Here is a 6,684-nt window from a genome sequence, read left to right on the forward strand (position 1 = left end):
TTAAGGGCTGTGATCCTTGATGCACTGCCGGATCGGACACAGGTTATCTTCTAGTTCTAGTTTATTGCTGGGTAACTTATGCACAATTTCCTCCTTTTATGACCCCATGGCTTCTTCACAAAGAACTTAAAAATCTCACACTGAATGTTGTGATTTAGTTTCTTCTGTAGTTTCTTCTATAATCCCTTGTTTCCAGTCTTGTACCACATACTGGTATCTGCTCTTAGCACAAAAACTGTACGAAACCAATGTTCAGGAAAGAAATCACAGCCATGGTAATCAACAATAACTCCTTCTCTCATCTGCTTATCTAACCCATCTATTACTCTGTCTTCATCTAAAGTGGAACCATCACACTCTTCATCAAAGCCATCGTGTAACTCCCTTTCTCTGGCTAAATCACCCACTGGAATGTATTTCAGTTCTGATCTCAGGGCAAGTTCTTTGCCTAGTGTAGTTTTCCCAACCCCTGGTGTACCTAGAGTCCTGGGACATGCTTTGATGGCAGTGCCAAGGCTCATGTGCCACTCAGGTCTGCACGCTGAGGCAGGCAGTGTGCCGGCTGCCTACGTCAGTCGGGCCTCTGGTGGCCTCTCCCACCCACTCCGGTTCCTTTTCTTAATGTAAGTATGTGTACGGGCTTTCTATTCTGTTTCCCTGATGTTTATTTTGTTGTAGCTTTACAGTAAGTCTTAAAGAAGTGTGAGTCTTCCAGTTTTGTTGCTTTAAATATTGCGGAGACTATCAGTGCTTTGCCTTTCCTTGTAAAAATTAAAATCAGTTTACTGATATTTACAAAGTAGCTTGCTGGGATTTTGATTGAGACTGTGTTAAATCTAAAGATCAATTGGGAAGAACTGACATCATAATAATTTTGAGTCTTTCAGTCCATGAATATGAAATATCTTTCTATTTAAATCATCCTTGATTTCTCTCCTTAATGTTTTATAGTTTTACACCACAGTAACTATTGTATCAGGTTTCTGCCTAAGTATTATTTTAATGATACTGTTTACCTTTTGAATTTATGGATTGGTAGATTGTCATTTTACTTGGAAAGAAAGAGATGTAGAAACCGAGAGTCCCCATCCACTAGTGAGCGGTCCGCTCCTGCAGCTGCTCACGACAGCCAGGGCTAAGTCCAACTTAAGCCAAGAACACAGAGCTCCCTCCAGCTCCCCATGTGGGTGGCACAAACTCAGGTGTGTGAGTCATCACCTGCTCCCTGCCACAGTGCGCATGAGCAGCAAGCTATGCCTGAAGTAAAGTCACTGGGACTCAAATCAGGCACTCTGATAAAGGATGCTGGCACTCCCCAGTAGCAGCTTAAGCACCCTTCACCCAAATACCTGCCCAGTATTGTTTTCTTACTGTTAAATTCAAAATGCTAATTGTTGGCATATAGGAAAGCAGTTACCTTTTTTCTTGATTAAAGACATGAATTTTTATTTCTCTCCATTAGGTCATTTGCTCCATGTTATAAAAGCTAAAATACAGTCTCCAATGGTGGAACGAGGAAGAAAGCTTGCCATGACTGCCTCTCTATTGAAACTAGTTAACTTGTGTGTTTACTTTGTGACCTGAAATTTTTGTTGTCCTAGCTTATTAGCTCCTTATTCGAGAGCATTTTTCTAGATTCCTTAAGGTTTGTCTACTTAGATAATCATTTTACTGTGGATAGAGACAGTTTGATTTCTTTCTTCTCAATCTATATCCTTTTTATATCTTTCCCGTAACTTGTTGCAATAGCTAGGAAGTCTTGTATACCTGTGTTGAAGAGGAATGCTGAATACAGACATCCTCAACTTGTTCTGCTCCTACAACAAAAGCACTCAGTCTCCCACCCTGAGGTGCAATATTAGCTCTGGATTTTTCCTATATTGCATTTATTAAGGCAAGGAAATTTCCTTCATTCTAGTGAACTTGACAGCTTATAACATGAATAGAGACTGAACTTTGTAAAATGCTGACTTATTTTTTCAAAAATTCATTCCTGCTTGCTGTGTGAGATGTGGGTTTACAGGGAACAGGAAAGGAGGAAGAAAGATCAAGGAAGATTAACAGAGGTGCTCACACAGCTGCAGTCAGGGAACGGTCGCAGTGAAGTGAACAGTTTCTGCATGCAAGTTGAAATAGGAACCATTAGGTCTTGGTGAGTTGAACGTGGTGAGAGAAGGAAAGGGAGGCACCAAGGGAGACTGTAAGAGATGAGGCCTCAGCATCGGGAAGGGTGCTGTTGCCAAGTAGCAACATGCCATGAGCATCGGGAAGGATGGTGTTGCCATGTAGTAACATGCCGAAGACTGGAAAAGAGGCAGACAGATGGGGCAGAGACTACAAACCTGCTACAGTTTTCAATACCTGTTCCATCCCCGAGTAAAGGCTTCAGGAAATCAATGGAATCTCCAAATTTGGAGCTCAGGGCTGCATTTATAACTTGAATAATTATTTATATCTCAATGGTATTTAAAGTCTTGGAATTTCATGAAATTGCCTTGGGAGAAAAAACAATGTAAATGGAGAAGAGAAGAAAGCCCAAAAGGAAGCCCAGGAGTGATCCTAGGTTTGCTGGCTGACTGAGTAATCTGACTCAGGGGATGGCTTGAATGAGTCAGAAAGAATGTTAGCAAACACTCTGTGTGTATTTCTGAGATCTTTAGCCATGTGCTGGAAAAGATGTATTAGCCCCAAAGTAGAAGTTAACAATCTAGCTAGCCCTGTCCCTACAAAGATGCTTGAAAGACACCGATACTGCAAAAATTAACTGAGGCTCTGGAAACACTGGAGCAAATGTTTGTCGGTTGAAAACAGATAGGGTTAAGTAGGTGCAAGTTGCCGAAGAGCTGAAGGAAAGGCCAGTGGTCCAGGGAAGGAGAAAAACCTGGGCATCATTTGTGAGCAAGCTTGCCTCAAGGCGGGAATCTGAGAGCCAACAGGATGTTTTTATCTCCATTTCAGTGGGAGTAACAACTCCCCTGAAATTCCAGAGAGGCAAAACATAGAAGAGCAGCAGGTGAGACAGGAAGGAGAAACGCTTTGGTTAGCTTCACACTTGCCAAACTCTTGGCCAGGAGTCTGGCTGGACAGTCCCAACAGGTGAGTTAGACAACAGGACATCACTGGAACATTCTCCATCATCCTGCTCGCTCAGTCTCTGCATACTCCCACCCCCGACTATGCAGGGAAGAAAAGTTGGAATTTTCCTTAATTCCATGATAAACAAAATAGGATCTTGGCATCACACTCAGGGACATGAGTTTAAAATGGAGCTGAAAGTTATTAAAAGCCCAGGTGAGCTGCTAGAGGAATTAAATTTTTTTTAATAAAGTAAGTGACTTGTATGCAGCCCTTTATAGATATGAGATGGCAAATGGCACAGTATCTGCTGACTCTGGGCTGTGATGAAAACAGAGAAGACCCCTGCTGTCACCCTGCAGAGTGGGAAACTACCAGGGAGGGGTGGGAAGGAAGGCTGTCACACCCCCAGCCCAGCTGACAGCACTCTTCTTGGCAGGGGCTGCTCCCCAAGCTTTGGGCAAAGCAAGCTGTCTGGAAGATGAAGTGCAGCGTTCCCTGCAGCCAAGGTGCTATGGGCTGCATGTTCAAGTTCCTATGAAGTCCTTATGTTCATAGCAGCACAATCAGTAATTGCAAAAACATGGAAGCAGCCAAAATGCCCACCACCAGAGGATTGGATAAGAAAGCTATGGTTCATCTACTCCATGGAATATTACTCAGCTATTAAAAAAAACAAAATGCAGTTCTTTGTGGCCAAATGGGCCAAACTGGAAACCATAATGCTAAGGGAAATGAGCCAATCCCAAAAGGTTAGATACCACATGTTTGACTTAATTTAAGATGATATGATGTTATGTAAAACATGTAATGCTATGTATGTTATGTTATAAGTTGTGTATAAACTAAAATTGAAATGTCAATGAGGTGGTTAAGAATGTGGTTAAGAACTCGCATTTATTTTTAACATATTGGTTACTCATTACTATGCCAACTAATTCCATAATGATGTAAATTTTTGCTGGTGGTATATGGGAAGGGTCTCCCTAAGAAGCCATTGAACTAGGCCTGACAGCAAGATGCTGGACTCTATGTTTGGCACATGCTTGCAGTGACGGAATCTCAACTGAGCTTGAACTGTGGTTATGTAACAAGGTGGAGTAACCCAACATGGGGGGGAGGGTGTGGGGAGGGGTGGGGGTATCCCAGTAGCTATGAAACTGTGTCACATAATACAATGTAATTAAATAAAATTAAAAAAAAAGAAATCCTTATGTTGAAAGTATTGCCTCCAGAGCTATGATATAAGGAGTGAGGGTTTTTTTTTTTAATTACTGATAATAGTTCCATAACATGATCTTTTATTTTTAAAAATTAACAGCTAACACTTGCACACGTGATGGATTATGATGTAATATTTCATTGCTGGGGCTGCTCCTCAAGTTTGGACAAACAGAGTAGGGGCAAAGGAAGCTGTCTAGCATCTGACATTTATTTATAGCAAAAATATCTGAAAATGGCATCTTCTAGGTTCATGGAAAGAAAAAACTGCACAGTCAATTTCACATCATCCAGCTCACCCTAATGTCAGCAGAAGTCAAGAACTGTAATCCTGCCTGCTCAGGCCTAGTACTTGCCGATCAAAATTTCCCAATTTCTCCATCCCTACTTCCCTCCTCTGCCTTTGGTAATTACTATCATTTTTTTCTGTGATATCACTTTATTTTTAGATCCCATATGCATATGAGATCATCTGATATGTGTCTGTCTGTGCTTGGCTTATTTCACCTACCATAATGACCTTTAGTTTCATCTTTTATTGCAAACAACAAGATTCCATCCTTCATCCTGATTGAGTAATATTCCTCTGTGTGTTCTTTGTGCATTCATTAGTGACTGGACATTTAAGTTATTTCCATTAAACATGGGAGTGCAGATGGATTTCATTCCTGTTTAATATATACCGAGGAGTGGATTGCTGGATCATAGAATGATTCTGTTTTTAATTTAATGTTTTAATTTAATTTAATACCGTTTTCTATTTTTATTCCCAGTAACAGTGTGTGTGAGGGCTCCCATTTCTTCATATCTTCACTAATACTTGCTATCTTTCATTTTTTTGATAATAGCCTGTCTTAATGAAATAAGTATCTCATTGTGGTTTTTATTTGTCTTTCTCCGAAGACTTTGATGTTGGCCATTTGTACGACCCCCTTTGTGAAGTCTTCATTGAAGTCTATTTAAACGGGATGTTTGGTGGTTTGCTGTTAAGTTGCTTGAGTTCATTATATATTCTGGATATTAACCCCTTGTCAAGTTGTGTAGCTTGCAAATATTACCTCTCATTCCACAGGTTAATGGCTTCCTTTGCTGCACAAAAGCTCTTCATGTTTATGAAATCCCATTTATCTATTTTGTGTTTATATCCTATGCAGTTGGGATTGATGCCAAAAATTCATGTCCATTTCAATGTCTGCAAATGTATTCCCTATGTTCCTTTTTTTAGTTTTATTTATTCTTATTGGAAAGACAGGTTCACAGAAAGGAGAGTCAGAAAGGTCTTCTATCCACTGGTTCATTCCTCAAATGGTCACAACAGCTGAAGCTGAGCAGATTCGAAGTCAGAAGCCAGGAGCCTCCTTGGGGTTCCCATGAGGGTGCAGGGTCCCAAGGTTTTGGGCCAGCCTCTGCTGCTTTCCCAGGCCATAACTGATTGATAGATAACAACGTTACTGAATTTTGTACAGTAAATTTCTATCTTGCAAATTTTTTTTATTTATCAGATCCAATAGCCTTTTGCGGGGATCTTTGGGGTACTTATATATATATAACATCATGTCATCTCTAAACAGCGTCAGTTTCACTTCCTCCATTCCTAATTCAATGCCCATCAGTACTTTCTCTTGCCTAAATTATTCTACCTAGGAGCACCGCTGCTATGTTGAATGGAAGTGACGAAAATAGACATTCTTGGCTTGTTCCATGTCTCATTAAGTCATCAGTGTTTCCCATGCAATGTGATATTCCCTGTTGGCTTGTTGTGTGTTCAATATATTGAAGTGTATTCCTTCTATACCTAATTTTATTAGTTCAGAGTTTTTATCACGAAGGGCTGTTGAACTTCATCAAACGCCTTTTTCTTGCATCCATTGAGATGATCATTTGATTTTTGTCTTGATTATTTTTAAAAAACAGACTTATTTATTCTAATTGAAAAGTAAGATCTACGGAGAGGAGGAGAGACAGAGAGGAAGATCTTTTCTCGGATTACTCACTCCCCAAGTGGCCGCAACCACCAGAGCTAAGCCAATTAGAAGCCAGGAGCTTCCTCCGGGTCTCCCATGCAGATACAGGGTCCCAAGGCTTTGGGCCGTCCTCAACTGCTTTCCCAGACCACAAGCAGGGAGCTGGATGGGAAGCGGGGCTGCCAGGATTAGAACTGGCGTCCATATGGAATCTTGGGACTTTAGCTGCTAGGCTACCATGCCAGGACCCTGATTTTTGTCCTTGATTCTGTTGATCTGACATTTCACATTTATTGATCTGATTATGTTGAACCATCCTTGTATCTCTAGGATGAATCCTTCTTGATCGTAATGATGAGCTTTGACCATGCTGTGGAATTCTCTTGGCTAGTACTTTGTTGATATTCTGTTAGTACTATGATTC

General features: G+C 40.8%; 1 pseudogene; it reads right to left on the bottom strand.

Annotated features, from left to right (window-relative positions):
• Nucleotides 1-2,222, bottom strand: LOC101536035 (adenylate kinase isoenzyme 6-like; annotated as a pseudogene).
• Between the last annotated feature and the right edge of the window lie 4,462 nt (nt 2,223-6,684).

The sequence above is a fragment of the Ochotona princeps genome, chromosome 4 (genome assembly GCF_030435755.1).
Source record: "Ochotona princeps isolate mOchPri1 chromosome 4, mOchPri1.hap1, whole genome shotgun sequence".
Taxonomy (NCBI): Eukaryota; Metazoa; Chordata; class Mammalia; order Lagomorpha; family Ochotonidae; genus Ochotona; species Ochotona princeps.